Below are 12484 nucleotides of genomic sequence, written 5' to 3' on the forward strand. Positions count from 1 at the left end.
AAGATGTGGATAGGTTTGCAAAATGTTTTACCTGGTCCTCCTGGCAGTGTGTGAGCCTTGACTTTTTGTTGTTCTTTCTTGAGACAAAGTCTATTGCTCAAGATGGAATGAATCACTTAAGCTGTTTCTTAGATGGTCACCAATCACCATATTGGTGACAGACTTAGAAAAGACACATGAATGCCTTTGACCATACCACAGATCACTACTGATGGGCTCAAGTGATCCCCCAGCAAGAGAAATCATAGATATGTGTCATTATGCCTGCCCCAGTCAATTAGAATTCTAAAGTAGACCTAAAGCCCAGAGAAATAGTTGCTGCTTATCGGCTTGGACAGGAAGGATGTTACTCACACTGCTTCCCCCCATCAACTGGATTCCTTGATTATAGTATAGTAAGGTGCCTCCACGGGTACTGAGGTATTCCAAGGCATGTAAAGTATCTCCCCCTTTTCCCTCCACCCCCAAACACATACCCCCCCACACACACACCATACATACCTTTACTGTACATGCCTTTCCTGTACCTCTCTGCCTTCTGACATTCCCCTTCTAAACTGAGGCATGAATTCTAAGAACCTTTGGTCTCTCCTCAAGGTGGAGCAAACACACTGGGGCATTGACACTCCTAGAGACCTCCATCCCATTTCCCAAAAACAGGAAAATAACTAGGAAAGCTGAAGCCACTACAATCAAGATAATCTTTATTAAGGTTATATATACATGTGCACATGGAGCAAATTGGTCTATTACAAAGTCTCAAGGTTTGGTGGACCAGTGGCTATACTTATAATTCTTAGCAAAGGGGAGGCATAAAAGTAGTAATTCCAGGGAGACAGAGATATTCATATGTTGGGTACTGGTGGGGGAGGTGGGGAAGAACAATCAGGACTCATATAGTGGACAGTCTTAAAGTCTTCTAAAATGTGTATATGGGAATGCAAAAAAGTTTTAGATGATTCACATCTGCTATGCTACAGAATACAGATCAAACTTTTCAAATAATTTCTATGACTATATCATGGCGGTTTGAAATTTGGGGGAGGAAGAGAAGGAAAAAGAAACTATTTCTTTTCTTTTCTAAGTTTATGGTCAGTTCATTTCAATGCTTCATCCATTGCTTGTTCCAGAGATGGTACAAAAGCAAAGCAAAATTCAGACAGGCTTTTCCTCTAGTGTGGAACCTTGTGCAAGTGCCTCACTTGCCATGCTGATCCTCTCTCCATTTTTGTAAAATGAGCAAAGCAAAAATCATTGCCTGAAAGGACTGTTGTGAGAATCAAAACCTAATGTATGTAAAATGATTTCTAAATATAGACAATTTCTCTAGAGCTCCCTGCTCAAATCAGAGAAAATAGTGGGAAGAACAGTCCTTGATTTATGCCTGCCATTCCTATTCACAGAGCCTGCCACATCTAAGAAAATATTACCATTTTTCTCTTGTAGTCTTAAAGTGTACATGCCCTTTCTATTCCCTTGTGTCTTCAGTTTCTCTTGACACTGCCTTTTCTATTCTTCTTCTCCTTGGATATCTTAGCCACAATCCCTACAGGTTCCACAGATATGCCATCCATCTGTCCTTGTGCTGGGCAAAGGGCCAGAGCCCAGACAAGCAGGCTGGAAGCCAGACACAGTAGAAATTTTATTTGCATGACTGCTCTAGGATGAAGTTAATCTATACATCAGTTTGTTTTCCCCTGAACACTTTCAAATATCAGTATCTCATTCCAGTGGAGTAACTGCTACACTTTCTGATTGATTCATTACTTTTTTTGAGTGTAGGGGGAAGAACAATCAGGGAAAGGAAAGGAAAGAAGTAGGAGATGAAGAAAGAGTAATATAGAATGTCTGGAAATATTTCTAATAGTGTATTGGTAACAAGATTTTCATTCCTATTAAGAAAAAAATAAGGAGAATGTAGCTTACATGCTAAGAGGCATACAACCTGGCAAGAAGGTAAGAATGTGGTGCCAGTAAGCTGCCAATAAGGAATTAAAAGATAACATGGAATGCAGCCCAGAACTGTGTGGAGCAGCTTGGGCTAAATGGAAGATCAGCCAGCAACAGATGACAAATGATCCTTAGGCAATGATCAAATCCATTCATTTGGAAAGAAAGACCATGGCCAAAGAAGAGATCAGCCTTCCCTAAATGAAAGGATTCTTTTTAAAAAAAGAAGAAGGAAAAAATGATCTATGAAATTGAATGAAGAGTTAAAAAAAGATGTTGTATACAAAAGGCATGACCATTTTTTAAGGAAACAAGGGGGAAATATGTAAGAAAATAACAAAGAGTTCCTGGGTGGACAGGATGATTCATTTGGAACTTCCATCAAAGGAGAAGACCTGAAGCTATGAGGAAGCCTAAGGACAGCCTAGAGTGATTGAAACAGAAAATTACTCTGTTCAAATCATCCCGAGTATTAAAATAAAAAAATTCTTTATGGAAGAGAGAAAATAAGTAATTTTGGGCCCTATTAAGTACCATTTCAATTCATTATAGGAATTCTTTTGTGAATACAAAACTATTTTATTGAGCAAGAAGCAATTCTAAACAACATTTGTTTATTCTATGCCCACTTTCATATACCTCTCAAGTGTGAAAGCAGAAAATTGAATCAATCTAAGTAAAGATCCATTCATCTGGACAAACTTGGGCTCAATTGAATATGACTCGGTCCCTTGTACTAAAAAATAAAATGAAATAAAAAACATAGAGAACCCAGGGAATCAAAAAATTCTTAACTGCCATTTGTGTCCCCATAAGCTATATATATTTCTGGCTATATGCAAATTTTCTTCTCTTTAAAACACATTCAGGGTTAGCCAGACAAAATTGTGAATTGTATGCAATGGTCATATAACTAATTCTGTTGTATGTATGTAAACATGTAGACATGGAGTAAGGAAATGGAAAGCAGAAGTAAGAAAATAAAATAAAAATGGAACTTGATACTTACAAGGGATGTTAGTGGTCATATCTTCCAAATTACATATTAAAGGAATCCACATTATAACATACTTGATAAGGGATCATCCAGCCATCATTATTATAATATTTTATTATATGATGTGGCATTATATAATAATAACATTTAAAATATAATATGTTATAAAATATTAATAAAATATATTATATTATAAAATATGATGATGATATTGATGTGGTGTATTAATATGTATTAAATATATTAAATAAATGACAAAAATTACAAATGACCAAAGAGTTTAAAAAGAGATGTTTAAGATTGTTGCAGCTATCAGTTGTCAATTCTAACTTGTATAAAAACAGTAATAATGATAATAATATCTAGCATTTATATAACACATAAACATTTGCAAACTACTTGAGAGATGTACTCTTACTATATCCCACAACAACCTTGAGTGGTAGGTGTCATTCTCATCACCATGTTATAGAGTTGGAAACTAAGGCAAAGCTTAAATGACTAGCCCAGGGTCAAACAGTAACAATCAGTAAGTATCTATGTACAAATCTGAATTCAGGATTTCCTGACTCCGTGTCCAATGTTCCATCCACAATTCCATCTAACTACATTGATGTGGTATTTGGTAAAGACTTTTGTATGAGGAATGTTTTAAAAATATACCCTGAAAGACATTCGTGAACAGAAAATTAGATAGGCTTGTCAGGGGGCAAATTTAAAGGATAACAGTTGGATAAACTAAGTATAGAATTAGAACTCTGAATTTGGAAAGATTTTGCCTTAGATTTCCATTGATATGAGTAGATTCTCTCTGAAGGATTTATGGAAAGTCATAGGCAAGAATCTCACAGAATCAGACAGTGTATGGATGGATTTCACTCTTGGCAGGAGAAGATATGATGACAGCAGTGAAGATGAAGAGTAGATCAAGATATGGGAATACAAATTTAAATCAAAGAGAACTATCCTGGGGAACAGAAGTGTTGTGCTGAAAGTGAGGAGAGGGCTATAACTAGAAGGACTCAACCTAGCCTTGAACTACAGCTACACTACTAACTCATGATACTTATATGATCTTAAGGAAATTATTTAATCACACTGGGCCTCAGTTTCTTCAACTGTAATAAAAAGGATCTGAATAGATTGACTCAAGTCTTTTGTACTTTCTAGATTTTGATCCTATAATTAGGCAACCTCTGAAATCCATCTACCATAGCTCAAAGTGTTTATAATTTTTCCATAGAAAACCCAGAAAAGTACAAATTTTTGAAACAGTCATTTCAACCTTAATTGTCTGACTTTGAAAGAACCCACTTATTTTTACTAACATTTGGCTAGAAAGCTACTGTTTAGTTGTGTTTACAAAATGACTGCCTTCTTATAATAATCTATACCATATGAAGCTGACTGCTGGGAAATTGAGAAGGATTATCTACTTACCCTTATTGGTTAATTTGCTCATTAACTTGTCCATAAAAAGTGCTAAGGTTTTCCCAGTAGTTAGAAATATTGTGTCCTGAAGTCATAGTGATACACTAGGAATTAGGTTAAAATGGGTCCCTAGTGAAATGTATTGTCAAATACTGTTAATAGTTCCCAGTAAAGCCTTTAGCATATTCTGAGGTTATGATGAATTTACTAGGAAAAAATATGAAAACCCTGAATGTATGATTTAGGTAGGGTAACTTATAATGAGACCTAGAAAAATGAAGTATGTAAAGCAGTTTTTTTATTATTTTCTCTTTGTGTGCTAGTGTCAAGGAGTCATTTTCAAGCAGACTTGTTATCCTTCAATTAAATATAATAAGAGTTCCACTTGACTCAATATTTAGTGTGGAGTGTTTGAGGTAATCATATTTATTGAAATAAGACCTGAGACTCCATCCATTGCCTTCTCTACCAATAATCATGGCAAGAAAAAAATTAATTAAACTACCAAGTATTTATTTAGAATACAATAGCAAAATAAGTTACAAGAGAATGTCAAGTAGTAAAATCATTTTCTGTTCCTTACCCCAAAGAATATAATCCTCTACAGACTTGGCAGATAAAGGTACCCTTTTCAGACAATTAGAGAAGGAGCAAAAAGTTGTATCATGAATTATGCCTGCTACACCTTTCACAGCACCATTATTGGAAAAAACATGTACCTTATACTACACCTCTGTAGCTGTCATATGAATCTATATGCACAGTAGTTTATCTTCTACTACAAGTAAATCCTGGGGCTGACTGTTTTTGTTTTGTTTTTATCCTCATAGAGAGTATTAACATTCTCTCAAAATTATCCTATGCCACCATTCCCGGGACTAATCAATACATTTCATCTCCTTTTAATCAAAGGTAGGTACAATTCAGGCAACAGTCAAGAATTTGTTTTTTGTTATTACCTTTACTAGCCCTTTCCCCACATAGGAAATTAAGCCTCCCTTGCAATGGAAAGATCTTTAGCCCTCACTCCCAGTTCGTTAGACCCAAAACTGTGCTACTTAATGTTTAATAATCAGCTTTCTCTGACATAATTCATCCAGAAAAAAACAAAAGTTCAAAAATATCAAAGGAATCAATGGGAAAAAAGTGGTCTAGCAGGTCTGGATTTCAATTATATTATAAAACAATCTGGTGGTGGCTAAGAAATAGAATGATAGATCAATGAAATAGATCAAGGACACCACACAGAAGTAAATGATCATAGTAATCTACTACTTCATGAACCCAAAGACCCAAACTTTAGAACTGAGAACTCACCATTTGACAAAAAAATGCTGGGAAAACAGGAAGGCAGTTTGAGGGAAAATAAGTCTCACACCCTCACATCTCACCTCACAGCATATACTGAGATAAGGTCAAAATGGAAAAATATTATTTAGATGCAAAGATTTAAAAATGACATAAGTAAATCACGGGAGTACCTGTTGGTTCCATGGACAAGGAAGGTGTTTATGACTCAAGGAGAGATAGAGAGGATTACAAGAAGTAAAAGAGATCATTTTTATTATAAGAAATTTAAAAACTTTTGCACAAAGCCAATTCAGCCAAGCGTTAGAAGGAAAAAGTAGAGTAGCATAGATTGAATTTGAGTGACAGACACAGCTTGATGACAGCCTGAGAATTCCATGGGTCTGACACAGTGAAGGAGGGGCAGTTTGAACTCCAGGGAGAAGGGGAGACCTGTTTTATCTTGGTTTTGAAGCCTGGTTTTTCCAAGAGGATTATTTCTATCAAGACCTGTTTGCTGGGATTGACCACCATTTCAGTGGTGGACACTGAATGTCAATAAGCCTCTCTCAGGCTCCAGTATTGGATTAACTGGTAGTTACCCTGAACAGCACTGAGGATAAGCTGAAGTCATCATCCACTGAAGACCTGGATATTTGTGAGATCCCTGACTACAGCTGGACCTGTTACTCTTATAGTTAGATGAGTGATCAGAGTAGATATTTCCATCCCTCCAACCTCTCAGTTACCTTTAGACCTAGGGGCAGTTTCTCCTACTTTCCTTCACTCCCTGTCCTAGTTTTGTTATTAAACCCTTTTATATAAAGCTTCCTCGTTCTTCTCCTTTCCCAGATACATTTATCGACAAATTGATCCCACTGTGAGTTATAAGTTGTTTACCCTGGTTTTATTCATCTGTTTGTTTTTCAGCTATTCCCCAGCTTAGTGTGTGTTACCTGAATATATTTCCTTTAATCAGTTAACTCTCCACTGTACCCCACTCTAGCTGAGGGACTAATTTAACCCCTTAGCATTACATGTGTCCCCCCTACTTTTAACACAAGATTATAAAGAAAGCAGGAAACTGGGTGAAATTTTACAGAAAATCTCTTAGATAAAAGAACATTTCCCCATATAGGAAACTGAGTTAGATTTGTTAAAAAAAAAAAGAGCCATTCCCCTATTAATAAATCTTCAAAGGATATGAATAAGACATTTTCAGAAGAAGAAATCAAAACTATCAATAATCACAAGAAAAAAATGTTCTAAATTGAAAATACCAATTAAAACAACACCAAGATCTCAGTTCACACTATCAGATTGAATAACATGATATGAAAAAAATGACAAATGATGCAAGAGATATGGGAAACTTGAGGCATGATCGCACTGTTCTTGGAGTTGTGAATTAATCCAAACAATCTGGAGAACTATTTGGAACTATGCCTACAAGGCTGTAAAACTGTGGATCCTTTTAACCCAGCAATATCACTATTTCATCTGTGCCCCAAAGAGATAAAAGAGCAAAGGAATAATCCTTACCCATAATATTTTGTTCATCATTTTCTTCAATCAAGATAATCAAGAAAACCATGAATCAAGACCTTACTTGTAAGGTTTGCTAATTATTCCAAAGTGTAAAACTGAAAAGATAACAAAGCTCTCCCAGTTCAAAGTTTCTAATAAGTAAGGAAATAAATAAACAATGTAAATGAATGCTAGATAAATAAATAAATTGCTTCCATCTCTTTTCTTGACTGGTATAGCTAATGTTCAGATTATATAAATCATGATAAGCTCTGTTAGTATAAGAGGGAAACCTGGCAACACTGAAAAAGTCAGAATGGAGTAAACAATTTTTTTGCTATAGGTCTACCTTAACGACAAAAACTGTTTTTTTGTTTCTTTTTTTTTTACTTTTACCTATTTCTCTGAAAATCTATTTACTTATCTCTACTATTCATATTCTGTCAGCATAGCCACTGCCAGCTGCTATATAATGCTACAAAGAAGAGGAAAAAAATGTTCTGAGACTTGGAAGAAATAATAGAAATAAAAGGCTTAAGTACTAACTTTCCCTATGATGGTGACAAAGGGTTTTTTTCTCTTTTTTTCACGTGTACTGATTTTTCTCTTTAATAATAAATAGTAATAAAGAAAGAGCTTTGACTAGATTAGAGATGTTCCTTTTATAACTCTGATGTTCATTTTGCTATAATTATTAATTCTCATAAATGTAAGGAAGTTTATAGATATTTAGGTCAATTCCTTCATTTTAAAGATGAGTATATTTAGGCCTAAAAAGGTTAAATAGCTTTACTAAAGTGAGTGAAAACAGACAGAATTTAAACACAATTCCTCTGGCTTTAAATCTAAAACTTTTCCTTTGTAACATGTTGCATGTCAGGACATTTTGAAGCTAGCACTATTTTCCTTCTAACTTGTTAAAGTACATTTTCATAAAAAGCATTTAAAGTTTTTCTAGTATAAAAATAGTTTACATTTTCTTAATTTTGTTTTAAAAGGCTTTTTGTCCAAGGATTAACCCATAATGATAAAAACAAAATTGAATTGGAAGAGAAATTCTAGAGGTCTCATATTGAATCACCAATATTTCCCAAACCCTGTGTATAGTGAGAGGAAAAAAGAGAGACAATTGAACTGACAGAACTAATTAAATATATCATAGAGTGTTTCTACTCTTGAAATAGACTCATGAGTCCTTTACCTAAGGTGTGTCAATCAATATTCCTGGCTGCCACAGTCCCCTTATTCCATGTATTACTCCGGGGTTTTTTCTCTAGAATTGTCTGGATAACACTTTTATGAGTGAATTGAATAAAAGGATGGAGGATGGGCTTACCAAGATTTAAACATATGAAACTAGGAGGGATTGCTAGCATGTGACAAAGCCTGGCTATAATAATAATAATAATATAAATATTTCAACATCTTTGAACATTATACTGAATTGATTAAGATAAAATTTAATCAATTTCCATTTTATATCTCATTTGAAAAGAAAAAACAGCTTCTCAAATTACAAATGGTGGAGGGAGTCAATGTGCTTTGTCTTAGTAGAAGTTCACTCAGAAAAAAATCTTGAAGTTTTATTGACATCATAAGTACAATAGTTAATGCATTATCAGCCTACATTGGGAGAAGCAGAAAGACCAGGATTGGGAAATGATAGTCTCATTGTTTTCTTAGTCAGACCATTTTTCAAATATTTTATTCCATTATTGACACCAGATTTTATGAAGGATAGTGATAAGCTGGAACATAGCCAGAAGAGTATAGAGCCCCAACTTTGTACCACATGAATTTGGGTTGAAAGAAAAAGAGTTGTTCAAAATGGAGAAAAAGAACACAAGGAAGAAAAGGGGTCATGGCAATTGTCTTCAGGCATTAGTAGAGCTATCTATGAAAGAAATATTTGACTTGTTCAGTTTGGCTCTTGAGGGCAAAATTGGGAGCAAGAGGTAGAAGTTGCAAAGAGACATCTTTAGAGTTTAAAAGGAAAACCAGCTTACTAATTAAAGGAAAATGGAATGGGATCACTTAGAAGACATGATTTTTCCTTCACTAGAAGTCTTCAAGCAAAACCTGAATGATCATTACTTGGATGTTTTGTGGGGGGGATTTTGGTTGGGGTAAGAATTACATGGTGTCCTTTGTGTCTCCTGCTCAGGTATTCTGTGATTTTGGAAAATTTCTTATGTCCTCTAGCATATTCGAAACTCCCCAAATCAACGTTTTTTAAAATTTTGTCAATTTATTATTTTAAATACAAAAGTATAACATGGACAAATTAGTTTGGGAAAATTGGACCAAGTGATCTACAGTTTTCCTTCCAATTCTAAACTTATATGAACCAATAAGGTATCTTTATATATATATATTACATATATATATATTAAAAAAAGAAAACAGTCTTGAATTTCTAGTTTCTGAAACATACTAAACTTTAAGTTAGTAGTAGTTTTGTCTTTTATCTTAATTAAAATATTCATAGTAAAATATGTTTTTATTTTTTTAGAATTGAGAAAATTATTGTAAGTTTGTGTTTTGGCTAATGAATTATATGAGACAAAGGACTGCACTTACAAATTCTATGTCAGAATGGGAAAGATATTGTCAGAAACAGATTGAAAAAAATCTTATGGATTCAATAGCTATGTCAATACAAATAGTAAGTAAGAAAACTAGGGTGAACTTCTACTCAGAAAAAAGGCTATCTTACAGGAATAAGGAGGTACTACATTACATTGCCCTTTTTAGACCACATCTGGAATGTTTTTTCTGGGAACTGTATTTTAGGAAAGATATTAAGAATTAATAGAATGTCAGAAGAGGTTAACCAGAGCAGACTTATTATATGATTATTGAGCAAAGGGAATGGAAATATCTAACTTGGAGAAAACTTGTGGGTAGCATGGCAATGGAGTGACATAGTATCTGTCTTTAAGTATTTGCAAAGCTATCTTGTGAAATGGAATCAAATTTGTTCTTTTTGGATCTAGAGTGTAAATAATTAAGCAAAAAACAGGAGGTTTCAAAGAGGTAAATTTAGGCTTGATATAAAGAGGAAAAAAATCATTAAATTTAGTCAGGCAAAAGTTCTGTGTGATGTCTCCTGGTTCCTGCTTTTGTAGAAGTGTTCAAGAAAAGGCTGGATGACCCATGTTTGCATATATTGTCGGAAGAATCCTATTTAAAGAATGGATTGGCCTAGATAACTATTATGATTCTAGATTCTCACATGCTATTTATCACCATCATCACCCAGCAGATTAGTTCTCTCATATTGAATGATATGCTTTTACATAGTACAAAATAACATCCAGAGTATTGTACATGTTGAGTTTATTTCATGTAGAAGAGTGTTCTTCATCCCTTTCCTAATGATTTATTTAAAACTATATGTTGAGATGGTAGGAATAAACATTACCAAGAATGATAGTAATTATTTGATATATTACAGAAAATACTGTTACCAATTATCCCTTACCCACCCTAAGTCCAGAAGGTGTGGTGGCAACAGTCACTGAAAGATTAATCCACATTTAGCTCAACTGATGATTGATTGCTGGGGAAGTATTGGCAGAAATATATTAGTGTGACATTTTTCCTGTTCCAGATTACCCCCTGAGAAATGTAGTGGCCAAGCCAAGATTGAGAACTGGTTTGATTCTCTTGCCAGTGTATCTTACCACCTCCAGGCATCTCCTGGATACCAACTGACCTGACCTGTCCTCTAGTCTTAGCTCTGCCATTTACAACAATAGGCAAGTCACTCACTCTCTCGAGCCTCAGTTTCTGTATTTAGAATGAAGGAGTTGAACTTCTCTTTGTTCCAGTTCTGATACTCTCATGTCGCAGTTCCTCAAATTAGAAACTTCTTGAATATACTTGTATTTGCATCCTAGTATATTAAAATGGAGAAATCCTGTACTACACCTTTAAATTATTCTGATGCCCTTGTTGATAATTAATGTTTAGTGCCCAGCCTTTTATTGTCATTCTAAGTTCGAAGGTTCTAATATTTCTGTTGAAAAGCAAGAAGCTCTTTCAGTAACATTTTTAGAGTATGAAAGAACCTGTAAACTGAGCTGCACTACAATGAATGTGTCTCAGTGGAAGAAGAGGTACATTTTCAGGTATGGGCTAATGGCAAACCCTGGAAGGTCATTTAAATTTGATTCAGAATAAAAATCACCAAATCAGAGAAGGAAACTTGGCCTTGAAGCTTAGGAGAAAAGGAGAGGCATGGTTCTAGTAGCAGACCACAATAATTTTGGATAACATTTAGTATTAATTGACCATTGCATATAATTACAAATAGTTCTTAAACTCCTGAGTAAAGATTATTCAGCTAATCGAGAGATTGATATTTTTCCAAATACTGTTTACTATTCTAGGGAGCTGGGCTATCTTAGTATTTTGTTTTAGAATCGAGAGTTGTTTTTTATAATTGCTACTAACATATCAAGACCACAGATTTGAAGTTGGAAAAGTCCCTGTATATTGTCCAGCTTCCTCTAATTACAAATAAGGAAACTGAGACACAGAGAATCCTAAACAATTGGCCAAGTTCACACACAAGGAGTGCAGCTGATGAGTCTGATGTTCAAATCCAGGCACTATCATTACACATCCGGAACTCTTTCTTTGCCATGTTGAATTACTATGCAAGTACTTTTAACTGGTAAAATGATACAGTATATCCTACCTCAAGGACTATACAGTGTTTGATGCAAAGTTTTGCAATTTAAATAGTCTTCAGACATTTATTCAAGTTAAATGGAGATATATGATTCTGTCAAGTCAATTATTAGCAGAATAAATAGAAAGTGTTACATTGTTTAAATAGCAGATGTGTTAATACAGAATAATTATGTTGACTGAAAATGAGCAGCTTCATCAGGCAGGCATACATTTTTTTCTACTGCCAGTGTCAACACTGAATGTGTTTTAATACACCGGAAAATTACTAGGCAGATCTGAAATAGGGAAGCAATCACTGCAGGCTTTGTTTAAAATTCCCCTGGAGAATAGGACAAATAAAATGATTACAGTTATTTGAACAGTCAGGACTTTATAGCTGTTCACTTAGAAAAACAATCTCCCAATTAACTGACAATTGATAGATTCTGATATTTACTGAAACGGGTTTTGCTAAGGGTATTGATTGAAATATCTATTCTTGGAGGGTACCTGATAGAAGACTATCCTCACTAGATTGCATAGGTAGGCAATTTTGGGCTTTGGTATGTCACTGTTATGGTCCAAATGGACCATTTATTCTGGACTGGCAGA

This window comes from Gracilinanus agilis, chromosome 6 (assembly GCF_016433145.1).
Source record: "Gracilinanus agilis isolate LMUSP501 chromosome 6, AgileGrace, whole genome shotgun sequence".
NCBI classification, from domain to species: domain Eukaryota; kingdom Metazoa; phylum Chordata; class Mammalia; order Didelphimorphia; family Didelphidae; genus Gracilinanus; species Gracilinanus agilis.